Genomic DNA, 13742 nt, shown 5'->3' with positions numbered 1-13742 from the left:
TGTTATCACAATGCGCATGCCTAAGGAGGGAAATGTATCACTAATCTGTGATTTTATCTGCTTGTGTGGAAGTGCAACCAATACTTCGTTCACTACTGAATGGATGCACGATGCCACACATTCCAAGCCAGCAATCTACACTTTGACCAAATCTCTGGACTAGAACACCAGATGCCTGGCTGAATGACATTCACAACTGGATAAATACCAACTTGGGCATCATAGCTGCAAAAATACCATCCAAATCCATGCTACAGAAACTAGCCTCCAAAAGGGATTTCCAAAAGCTAAACTGTACCAAAAATAAAACCTGAAGCTCAAGTAACCTACTCACAGAAAAAGCAGCCTATCACACCAACTAAAGTGATTACAGAACAGAAATATTCAAAGCAAAAATAGCCCACTCTGTACAGTGCACAACAGTAAAAAGAAATCTTTGAAATCATCCAAGAATACAGGAAGCAGATAGCCTTCAACATGACTGCAAAGCCCATATAAAAATGCTGTTACTCCATCTTGACAAGCTATAGCAACAAAATCCAACAATCCTAGGTCCACTTGACTTTCAAAGTACTAAAGCTATCCTACCCTCCTAATGAAGAGACACTTGTGTCTTCTTCCACACCACCACCAACTGACTTTCATGCATTCAATAATTTAACTTGACAATCAATTACAGTATCCTGCCATGCTCCCCGGATGATCCAGGCCCCCCCAAAATGTACACAAAGATAACCAAACATCCAAATGTGGGACAAACTAATCTTAGCCTTCTCAAAACATCTGTCAAGCAATTAACCACCCTGTCTGCCTGATAAAAGCTCATCTTCTCCAAATTGCACCACAATATAATCCCTCCTGCTGAAGGTGAAAACAGGCCTAGTCAACACTACAAACATACTACCAATACATTTATTATGTTTTCTCTGCAGCTCTATTACTTTCTCCCACATTGGTGGTCAACACATCCTAGAGTTTTATCTACACTTTCAGTCTTTTGATCCCCTGTTAGGAATAACATACTGTAGCGAAATCTGTACAAGAATTCAGATACAAATGCCCAGTTTAAAAACAACTACATCCTGTGCAAAGCATTTGGAAAATGCACGTGAGAAGAAGTATTGAGCAGTCATTAGCCAATCTACAACAAGAGTACATGTCCAAAGTAAATGACAAGGCCCAAAATAAATCTCATCCAGCATACTTTAATTAAATGGTGGGCTGTCGATCTGGGATATGTAGGAACACAGAGGAAGCAATAAATAGTGGTAAGGGATTTATGTAGAAAATACAAACATCATGAATGGCTGGTGCACATTGTAATGAAATGCACACATTCTGGCACTCGCACATATTTCAAAATGGTCTACGTCAGGGTGAGCAGATCATCTGTCCGGTTTGCACTATGTACATAAATGCTAACATGAACTAATCAATTAACAACCCCTTCCCATAACTGGTAACCTGTCTTTAACAAATCAGTGCAAAATGGACTCAGATGAGATGGACAGAATGTGGGTGCATTTCTGCAACAGAGTTAAAACGTGAAAATATATTTTACTGGCTGTGTAATTTCTTCAGCATTGCACAAACTGCGAGGCTGAAATATGCACTGTTGAAAAAGCACCATTGTATGCGCAGGAAGCATTTGTTGCAGATATGTTTGCAAGGCATTTGTGTTGAAGGGAATATTACTGAGGTAGCTCAGATGATGTGGGCCTCTTCACAGAGGTGCAGGTCCTGTTGAATGACAGGAGTAGCTGTTAAAACGAAGGGAGACAGGGGGTGTGAGTTCAGACTGGCAGAGCAGAGCTTCATAAACTTCCTGGGTGATGGCAGGAGGAGACGGGCGGTAGACTGGGCAAGCAGTTATCCTGGCACAGAAGTTGTGTCATTCCTGTAGGCTGATGGAATGTGCAGAGGTCACAACACTTCTTTTGGTTGCCAAGCAGTCAAAGAGGGGTGTTCCAGAGATAGCAGAGCAAGGAACTCTACACAATTCAAGTTGAATATACTAGTCAATAAGTGAGGGCATGCCTGAATTTTGTGGTTTCACAGTTAGCCAGGGGAACACGTGTAATGTTTCATTGTCAAAAGTGAATGCAGTTCTGACATGACAAGTTTTTTTATTAAGCGTAACTTCTGCCAAGTCCCGCAATTCAGGGTCGGGGTTGAGCTGCCTAAAGTTCATTCTATTATTGAGTTGTGCCTTTTGTAATTGCTTTTCTTTCATCTTGCTTCTCCACATTCGCACTGACAAATCTGTCCATGTATATTTGTTGCAGTGTATGATTGATAAGTTATATGTCAAGATAAAGACACGTTACAAAAATCACTACATGTTCGGATACATTTTTATGACGTATGTGTCATCTTATTTAATCTGCTCATACAGGCAATTGCGTAATGGTAAATGCTGTCATGAGAATGATCTTGTAGAGGAAGTCTCAAATACAGCCCGCACTCCAACCGTCCATTTCAAAGTACCAGGAACATTCACGCTGAAGTATGTGACGTATGATGAGCAAATAAACCAGCAGAGAGCCGCAGTAGGGCTCTGTCCAGTACCTATCAGAAGAACAGCACCTATTGAATTACTGATACCAAGGAAACCATGGACCGTAAGGTATCCATTGAGAAAACCATGTCAACAAATTAAATGAAATGAAGATCGTCTAAGTACAGTCCCCGAAGAAACCAAAAAGGTCTTAATGGAAATCAAATGGGGACGTCACGAGAACCCGGACTGACTCACATATAAATGAAATGATGACCAGAGAAGACGTAAAGAGATGAAACACCATGGGCCAAGGATATCATGAACCTAAAGTGAAAGGACAATATAAAATGTAAGAAGCTCAAGCCATGAGCATGATGAAGATATTCGACCAGTTTACGCATGCACATATGCTTGGAACCGCAAGAAAGCTAAGAAAATCATGCGGCTTGCTATGCTTAGTAGAAAGACAGTGCAGCAAGTGCCACATATACATATCTACCTCAAACGAAGCACATTATGTAAGTGAATTTCCACTTTGCAGAAGAAGCAGAATCAACCCAAGGTTACCAAAGGCCACATGAGAAGGGCTTTATATTTAGCTAAATCAAGAGTAAGCAGCAGAAGCAAAACTGAGCAGAGGCAAACCGTGCCAGGAAAACCAAGGTCGTATCAGTAGAATAGAGAAACAGTAGCTACAATTAATTGAAGCTAAGAACAGAATATCCTGCCGCTAAAAGAAGGCGAAGGCAGGTGGTGAGGGAAACGAAAATCAAATACACAAATTATGTGAAGATGAGGCAAATTCATGGTGTCTGAATCACCTGACCAGTCGAGCAAGAAGAAGTGAGAGTTTCACACCCACGCATGGCAGTAGGCCAGGCGAAGATATCAGAAATTTTCCAGGCAGGAGATGCAGTCTCGAGGCCAACCCCAGTGAAATAATTAACACATGGCCACTAAAGTGATGACTGATGTAACAATAATTGAAGGAAGGCCGGGGGAACTAAGGGGCACCCCGCACCTGGCTGACCATTCTGCGTGCTGCTAAGCAAAGTGGAAAAGTATGCATGGGAATGGTGCCAACCCAATAAAAATTGACCAAGTAATCTAGGGTCCTATAGCTAGTAGAACCAATAAGACGTTGTACTTTTAGTGATGTCTGCAGTAGCCATTTTGAAGGAAGGGCTTAGATGCCCCACCTGACAGTGTTTTCTCATTCCCCTTACTCCGTTACCATATACAGATATAGTACCTATAGTAAAGTTACCTTTCCTGAACCAATAGAGGTGCATGCCAATTTTTAAGTGTTTCACGTCAATGATGGTGAGTTTTCAGTATAAATGTTATGTTTTTTATGAAGTTCGTTGGAGTTGTGAAGCGAGAAGGAAGATAACGCATTCGCTGATATTCATGAGACTCCCCGTTTTTTGTACTTGTCATTAAACTGACTCTCTTTGCCAAACCGTCGAGTTGTCATTATTGATTTGGTGTTGGAGTATTTAATCTGCACTCCCCCCATCCATCTCACAGGTGCTGCTATCTTGTCTTAAAGTGCTTCTGGGCAAACCGATGGGCCGGTTGGGTGGGCTAAGTCATCCACATCCAAACTAAGTTTGTTTACATTTCCATTATACAGAATTTGTATCTGGTTGCTTTTGATCCCATTAATTGTTTTTCTTGAAAGTGTAATTTTTATCCTAACAATGGAACAGTTGTTGCATTTGCTTCACATTTCCCTTTAAAAAATGTAAATGTACTATTTTTAGAGCTGTATTAGTATGAATGAATGTATGAATGTCTGCTATATAGGATTTGTTTTACAAAATGAACTAATTAAAGATTTTTTACAATTTATAACAAAATAAAATGAATTTTTGATGTAATATCCTTTGCCTTGTTCTTCAGTTGCTCTCCTGTTTCCGGCACCACCACCTGTTTCATAAGGAACAATATGACACCTAATAAGAGGGGCAAGCCACCACAGAGGACGCCACCCCAAACTCCTATATTCCAATCAGTTGATCCAAGCAATAGAGAGACTTACATTAGTCCTTGATGCCTGGGTGATACCTGTAGGGCAGGATTTTGACCCAATATTTCACACATGAATAACAAACCAAATCAAAGGAACAATGACCCATACCAGACAATGGGAGTGCAGAGCAGGTTTGACCCTAATACCATGGTATATGGCCAACAAGAAAGACCACGGTACATGGATAGATTCATTGAAAATGGAAATCAGCAGAGGGGGTAGTTCCCACCAAATGAAAGACAAAATACGAATTAGGTCCTGCGTCATTATAGCCAGTCACCACAGTCAAAGAATGATCACACCGCGTTCCCCACCTCCTTTGGCCCATGAGTTCAGAAACAACCCAAATAGAAATCAATCTCTTGAGAGGTACCAGAATAGGCCCAATCAGGGTGAATTTAACCAATATCAGCACAGGCCGCCAAGAGAGGAATCCAGGCACATGGACAGGTTTCAATGCCTAGAGGCCCAAGTTAAAATGTTGTCTGAGCAAATAGGAAAACTCTGTGCAGTTCAAATACAGCAGCCCAGTGAATGTGTAGAATGCCGTAGGAGTGATCTTGTGCGTTCTGACAAGTGACTATTTAATAGGCATTGCACTGACAACAGAAAAAGAAGCCTATGAATCATGTTTGTGTAACGGTCCCGAATTGCTTGCTGATACGGATAACTTGGCAATTAGGATAACAAAATAGTAAAACTGCCAAAAATCATTGGCTATTTATGAAACACCTTCCTTACCAGTGGAATCGCCAATTGATGTTGAAAATAATGCTTCACAACACTCCTTCACAATTGACAATGGTGGCTCATTATTGAACTTGTGTCTGGACTTTAGAAGGAAATCGCTGGGGCAAGACCCAGAGGATTACAATAACATAATAGGCACACACCTATGTGAAAGACCCAATTTGGAGAACTTTAACTCTAGTTTTAGTGAAGAAGATATCCTTGCTGAAGACCTGCCAGACACAGCTAAGAATGATTTGTCACCAATTACAGAGTCACCAAGCTCAACCAACAACATCATTTTAGCAAAAATTGAGACACCCTTCTCTCTGTGTTCCACTTTATCGGCCGAACAGCAAGAAGTGAAATACAAAATTGCAAAAGTAGTAGGTGTGATTCTAGAGAACAGCAGGAAATCAAATATCCTCAAAGAAGCATTGATGGAGGATATAGACACACTGGGGGGGGTGGGGGGGGCACATGCCAGACTTGTGAAAGAGCAGTTCCCACATTGGATTTGGGAAATAACATTAGTGCCCCCACAGCAAAGTATATCTTTGGTGCTACGTTGCTTCAGACTGACTTGCTAAGAATAATGGCAGAGAATGAGCAGGAGGCAATGGAGCTTCTCTGTAATGAGATCTCAATGATGAGAAGCCCCTGCAAGACACACAACAAACGTGTGAAGCGCCAGATCAGAAAGAAACCTGCACGTCGACTTAAGCGAGTGGAGCTTCCAAGGGGCACCTCGGAGTAAATGAACCATAGACTTGGGGGCAGGTTGTTTTCTGTCTCGAGGCACCAGAAATCTGTAATAACAAAAGATGTGTGCAATGCAATTGTCAGACAAGTCGAACTAAGACAGCCCTTGGATAAATGGCTAGGCAAAAAACTACTGACCATTTCAGTGCTCAATATAAATATTTGACAATTGACAGGGGCGCAAGGCTGAATTTGAGTGCAGACAGTAATGTTCAAGTAAATTAAAAAAACTCTATGGTATTAGAGTTTTTTTAATTTACTTGAACATTACTGTCTGCACTCAAATTCAGCCTTGCGCCCCTGTTAATGTTTCATCTCACCATGCCATACCGATAATAAGGCACATGAAGTGGACTGTAATATCTGCTGGTAGGATCCTTTGACTGTAGCATCTCCATCACTTTATGTAATTTGATAAAAGTGGAGGGATGGATAGTCCCTTTCTCAATCCATCGGGTTTGCTAGCTTTGTGGATGACAATTCCCTGGCTCTGTGCAATCGCAACAGAGATATTCTATGCATGGAACTCCCGAAATGGAACAGTGTGATCCTCACCAGTGATCACATCTTTGTTGTGCACAAATGCAGAAGCATTGTTTGAATTGGGATTTAAATTAATAGTGTTCCTTAACAAGCACCTGACCCTGCTTTACGATCAAATGCAAGGAACCATGGGCTTTCCATACAGAAATCCCATGGAAAGTATTGATGCAAATTCTGGGGGCTTTAGTTCAAACTACACAATTAGCTAAGATAAATGTTTTTTGTTGGAATTCTCAAGGTTTTAATAGTTTTATGGTTTGTGAAGACAGGACAAATATCTTTAAAAAGTATAACATCTTATTCTTACAGGAGGTGTGGTTATGTGACCCATTGATAGTGGATGGATTCAGAGTATTCCAACAAATGGCTGTCAAAGGCCACACGGGAAGACCCTCAGTGGGGCTTGCAATACTGATACAAAACTCTGAGTTAGTGGAGTATGAAATCCTTAGTGAAAAAATGTATGGGTTATTAGCAGTGGAGGTGGAACTAAAGGGAATATGCCCTCAGCAGCCTCTTCTGTTGGTTAACATCTACTGCAATCAGTTACAAGTCTATGTGTGCAGGACATTTGTGAAATGTTTCTTTGTGAAAGGGAGGGTTGCCATATTTTTACAGCTGGCGATTTTAATGCAGACTGATTGGGGCTAGAGAAAAGGAGGAGGTGATGTGTTGCAGCGCTAATGTGAAATCATGTGCTGAGGGCAAAGCTTGGTTTGAGCTATTCTCTAGTTGGAATCTAGAAATACTAAATGGGTCTATAGGAAGAGATATTCCCCCAAGACCAACCTGGAGAGCTGGTAAGAACGTAGCCCATTTGAATTATATTGCAGCATCATCTGGTATATTTAATTTATTTGAAATGATGACCGTAGGGGAGAGTGAAACGAGTGACCATCTTCAATTTTTGGTTAAAATGTAAAACTATACACACAAGATCATCAGCTTGTGGGCAAGTGGTTCATAGTCAATCCGGCAGGAAATAGAATTTCACAATATAGAGGGAATTTGAATGGTTACAATGATTGAGTACAGTATTTCCTCCAAAATTCCTCAGCAAGCCAAAAAAGGCAGCTTACATGATGCCTTGAACCTTTCATGCCTTTTTGGAGAACTTCAACGAGCAATGCGAATGGGGAGTGTAGAGGGTCCCACCCATTTGATATAGCAAATCAAAATAAAGAGAAAGAACTTAGAAGAGAAATTTTACATTTGAAAGGGAGTAATGAGGATGAGCAAACATATTTGGCCAATATTAAACTCCTGAAAAAAAGATTCAAACATTGGTGAAGAGCTATACAGCTATTTTGGCCCAGAATGAAGCATGGAAGTTGTTAGAAAAAATCACAAAAAAAGATTCTAGACATTTCTGGGATCTGATAAATTCTGTGCAAAAAGCACAGGGAGAAAATCAGAGCAATCCTGTAGCATAGGGGGAATGGGTCAAACATTTTGAGAAGGTCTACAAGCAACACCACCAAATAGGAAGCCCACTGATAGATCATGAGTCAGGACTAAATATGTCTGAAGAAAACATTGGATCTCATTACGGGTCCAGCAGTAACCCTGCCGGTGCTACCAGCGGGTTGCCACCAGACCCGTAATCATTTACCGGCTACTGACTTCCTGGTGCCACTGGCACTATACGAATCCGGTAGCCCGTGAAGTCAGGGGCCGGTAAATTGTAAGTCCCCACTCCCATAGAGTCCTATTGGACCCTATGGGAGTGGGGACACAGAAGCACCAGCACAGTTGCTTCCGTGAAGGGTTTGCCTACCATGACCGCTGAATCCGGCAGGGTCAGACCTGTCGGGCACAGCTGCCACGGCAGGCAAACATGTAGTTTTCCAGTCAGGAAACAAGGGTACCAGGACACGGCCAGAGAGGGAGGATCACCTGGATGAGGGGTCTTTGGGGAATGGAAGTCGTACACCAAAGGTTGAGACACAGTACCCCCTTCCTTGTAACACATTTTCCCCATCCTACCCTGTAGGATATTTAGAAGCTCTATCCCCCTTTCCTGACACAAACACTTTCTTACACCATGACAGACAACGAACTAACACCAGAGCCGTTTACCTGACATGTCCCAACACAAGCGTCAGGCAGAGTAAGGCAATTGACAATAAACACACACACCTGAAGGACCTTTACCTTCCCCGCAGGGATAAAAGGCAGAGCACGAGAGCACACCATGAGCAAGTCCAAACGCACAAGGAAGCAGCTATTCCAGGATGGCAGTTCAAATGGAGACGTAGGCTAGTGAAAGCTGAAAGAATGACAAGGAGGGAAGTGGCCTTGCCCTTTCGAACCCAGACCCGTGAAGCCTCCAGAAAAAAGGGAACATGAAAAAGGGATTTACAACTGACGTGTGGATTAAAAGATATCAATGGTGCATGGGCCTCCCACATTTATAGCACAGGCAGAGAGGCATGCTGGCTACCGTGGTACTGTCCTTAACTCCAGAAGTAAGACAAACCAACGGATTAGGCACAGCTGGTGAGTCAAAAAAAGCTGATGTAAACTGAACTGTGTTGAGCCGAAGGTTGCAATTGGCAACATTGTGTGAATACAAGAAATACTCCAGGCTGATTGAACTATGTATTAATGTAACAACAAAAAAAACACAATCATAAGATTCACTCACAATAGGAGAATAAAAATGGGTTTCAGATTGCACATGGGAGAGAGGGGGTTGATACCGTCAGCATCCTTGACTTACTTGGGATTTCGTTTGTAGGTGGAGGACAATAATCACACCATGATGAAATGTTTATTGAGGAAGGCTGCTCAAGCAGGGGTACAGATGAGGAAAATCAGATGTAAATATTGTAGAGTCTTCATTCAAGCTCTATTATTCTTTTATGAAAGGAAGGTGATACCAGCACTTTTATATGGTGTATAGATCAGCGATAAACTGCGCTCTCTCTCATTTGACAAGATTGAATCCAGAGTATGGAAGTGGGTGCTAAGGTTGCCAGAATGCGTGCCGATGGTCTCATTGAGGCTTGAATTGGGATTAAACTCATTAAACTGCATAGTAGATCAGAGAATTTTGCCACTGTATAGAATGTTCTTGGTGCCCCCGAAAGATTCGCTGTATGAAGGTTTGGCGACCGTTCTGCAAGCTGTTGGGCTCAAAAGTGCTGCCAAATTTAGATGGAGAGCAGAGAGTATTTTGGCCAATGTGGAATTAACAACATCTGACTTTGCGAAGTCCCCAAAAGAAGTCAGGAAGGCTCTGCTAAGAACAGACTGGATGGCCACAATGATAAGAATGAGACAGTTCAAATTGTATTATAGCTTGTCTCGTTTGGACAAGTCTTTGTATTCCAAAATACCTAAACAAATTTCCCAAATTAATATTGGGCCATGCAGTTTTTATGATACAGGTTGAACTTTCCCTCCACAGTGAGATCTGTCAGAGAAGTTCTCAGTCTGGGGGGAGGACTCTAGGTTGCACTTTATGCAGGGATCAGACAGTGTTACAAAATTGAGAACATATTGTATTATATTGTACATCATTGACAATGTTTGTAACTTATTTGGGATGTTTTATGTACAACTCTGAATTTACTATATGCATCAATCAGCATGATGCAGCGATAGTTGAGGGGGCATGTCCTACTCCCCTTTTTATATATGGGAATAATATGGGAATAATATACCTTTCTTTCCAAGAGTCTGCTGTATGTTTGCTCTGGATAATATCCTTAAGTACTATAAAGCTCTGAGATGCCTCTGGGTTCGGTGCGCTATACAAATGTTAAAATAAATAAATAAATAAATAAATAAATAAATAAATAAATGCATAAAATACCAGACAACATCTCTGGGTCCTGTTTGAACATTTTAATGGCTAATTGGTTGTGACCACCTGCTCTAGAATGACTTCCTTTCCTAATGAACCTTTCAATATCCTCTAATGTAAACTCCAAGCACCAACACATAATAGCATCTATGAAAATATGCCCCAACTCAGTAGATTAATTGCCGTACAATTGCCTAAAATGTTGAATCCACACGTCTCCCTGAATTGGCTTTGTTTGAACTTCTGATTGCTTCATTTCCATAAAGTTAACTATGTTCCAGAAGTTGGTATCTTTTTTTTCCCTCAATAATATTGAACGTGTTCTCTTCTCTTCATTTTTTTTTTTTTTTTTTCATTTTTAAAGCCCTCACACAGCCCGCGGTAATCGAGGCGCTGTTACAGGAATTGTTTGTTTTTTCAGTCGCGTCATTGTTTATTTTTTTGTCTTAGGTGCGTATTTATAACGCGCTTAAACACCCAGAGGTTTCTAAGCGCGGACCCGGGGATTAAACCTGTGTTGCTTCGTGTCATCTATCTTCCAAGGCGCGCACATTGCCGTTAAGCTATCCTCCCGCACGTTGCCGTTAAGCTATCCATCTCTTTGAATGAGTAAGAACTGGCGGGATTTACACCAATTACAGTACATGTGCTTTTCTTTTTTGACTAGGGAATATGTTATTGCAGTATCTAAGTTCTGCCTATTTATATCATGGATCCTTTTCCTACTATGCTTCTTTTGTTCCTGTACCGAGGGGTCAAAGCTATGCCTACGTTTCCCGAAGATCCCCGATAGCATGCACTATTCTGTACACATTTTGTGATCTCCTTCAGGGATTATAGTTGCTGCTTCTCTTCAAATGTTGACATGAAAATAGTATATTTCACTTCATCATTAAACAGAACGATATTCCTCTCACTACACCTTACTGGATTACCATGGCAATTGACATTAACAGGTCGCATCACATTCCTTTTATTGCATGTTTTTCTCTCCTAAACCTTGCAAGAAGCATATTGTGGTCACTTAGTGTAGTTGCCTTAAAATAAAATTACACACCTCCCTCAAGCAAATGTAAAAAAAAACAAAACAAAAGGAAAATCAATAATTGATGCAGCATGTTCTCGCAGCCATTATGGATGGGCATCAGCCCCACCTTCTAATTGTTTGTTAATCATAAACAGCCCCCAATCCTTGGCTAGAGTTCTCCACACTGTCCCTTGTCTAAATGTATTCAACACCTCCAGACTAGCACTACCTCCACACTGGCGTAACACAACATGTGTGGGCCCCCCTCTAAACCCCTCTGAGGGCCCCCTGCACTGGGCTCCCCTGCTGGGCTTGGACAGCATGGAGCCCCCGCACTACTGGGGCTGCAGAGGCCCCCGTTACGCCAGCGCTACCCAACTTCTTCAAGTCCACAGACACTGCATCATTAACACAATAAGGATTAAGATGCCCCGCCACCAAAATGAGACCTTCAGAGTAGTTTACCATTCTTCTAACATTCTGGCAAGAGATTCCAGGAAATCAGTTAGATTACTATGCACATGTTCCCAATTTACATTTACTACCAACACATATAATGTCAAGCCACCTCTTACTCCTCTTCAAATGATATGATATGATAGTTTATTTATATAGCGCCTATAACCAATGTGTTTCAAAGCGCTTTGAGGAAAGGGAGGGATCAAGGGAAAATACAATGACATTCTTACAGGCCATGAACAGTAAGGATGCGAAATTAACTATCGTACTTGGCCTGACAACATTTCAGATAGTGCAAGAGCTAAACCATAGATAAGGAAGGGAGGGGGAGAGTGGGAAGGAAATGGAAACAGACAGGCGACTACTGTACTAGGCCTGATGACATTTCTGGTAGAGCCAGAAAAAAAGAAAAGGTGAGGTAAAGGGGTGCAGAAAGGGAGGGGAGAAACAAAACAAACGACTATCGTACTAGGCCTCACAACAATTCAGATAGTGCTGGAGTGGGTGGGGGGAGGAGAAAGAGGAGATTGTTATCATACTTTGCCCAGGGACAATTCTGATAGACTTAGAACATCGAAGAAAGTAAGGGGTGGAAGGGGGGAGATAGGAAAAGGGAGAAAAGTAGAGGAGGAGAGAACAGAGAGTAAGCAGTCAAAAAGAGTGGAGAAGCAAGAGGGGAGAGTGAAAACAATTGCAGAAGTCAGTAGTACCACATAATGTTGCAAGCCAGGATACAAGATGAAGATGGGAACAGCACGATTCAGGGCCACCATGAGTATAAGGTGCAAAGGAAGTCCAGCATGAGAGTTGAGAAAGGGTGATGCACCATGAATCAATGAAGTCCATAGAAGTCAAATCCAGCATTGACCACAAGACGGTGATGGTGAAACCAGAATGTATCAGGCCAGACTCCTGCAGAATTAAGCTGGAGGGTGCCAGGGGGAACAGGGTAGAAGAATCGAGCAAAACAGGCAACATTTGTGTGTGAGACGGGTGTTTGGCGCAAGGGAACAGCACACGGGGAGCATAGGGGGTTGGAATGGCCTGTGGGGACAGAGGGAGTAAACACATGTAAGTGCATGCTTACCTGCTGTCTGAGCAGGGGGTCGGACCCTGGATCCTCCTGGTCTGAACAGGTCCAAACAGGAATTACCCTTTTCTTTGTCTGTCCTTCGTTTCAGACACCATTGATCTAATAGTTAAGAGCAGGAAGGAAGAGGCAGGGATAAGAATATGACTTCTAGGAGTCCCCTTCTAATGTCAATTTGTCTCACAAAAGTTAAACCCTGCATAATTTTGCGCGGCTATTAACAAGCCACTTGACAGTGTACACAAGGTACTTTTTAAAGCAGGCTGTAGTACTGTTTGAAAGCCATCCAACACAGGGCGTGTGGTCAACCATATTTCCTGCAACAACTTTAAGTCATGGGAACGTAAGAAGTCACATAAGTCCCCATTGGTCATTAATTCTCTGAAATCTCTGAGGTTCCATGACAAACAACTAAAACAAGTCCCATCACTAAGAACTTGCTTTTAGGTCCTTTCACTATGTAATGGATTCTTTCAAGGTTAAAATTAGCCGCCTCTACTCACCCACATTAGGTTAATTCAAAAACCCTTCAACTTCTTTTTGTCTTTGCCCCAGCACCCATTGTGACTCCTCTCTAAATCCCTATCTCTATTGTAATTCAGTACTCCCTTCACTCCGTCATCATCCTCTTCATCCTTTCCCTGTCCCTGTTCCTTATAAGGGATAAGATCACAGCCCAGTTGTCTAAAATACTGTATCACTTTTAGAAACACCTCATAAACAATCCTATAAGGTATGGTTAAGGTGACTTGATCATCTCTAGTAGGATCAATACATTCCACTACT

This window comes from Ambystoma mexicanum, chromosome 4p (genome assembly GCF_040938575.1).
Source record: "Ambystoma mexicanum isolate Mex_15411 chromosome 4p, UKY_AmexF1_1, whole genome shotgun sequence".
NCBI classification, from domain to species: domain Eukaryota; kingdom Metazoa; phylum Chordata; class Amphibia; order Caudata; family Ambystomatidae; genus Ambystoma; species Ambystoma mexicanum.
This window is presented reverse-complemented; position numbering follows the sequence as displayed.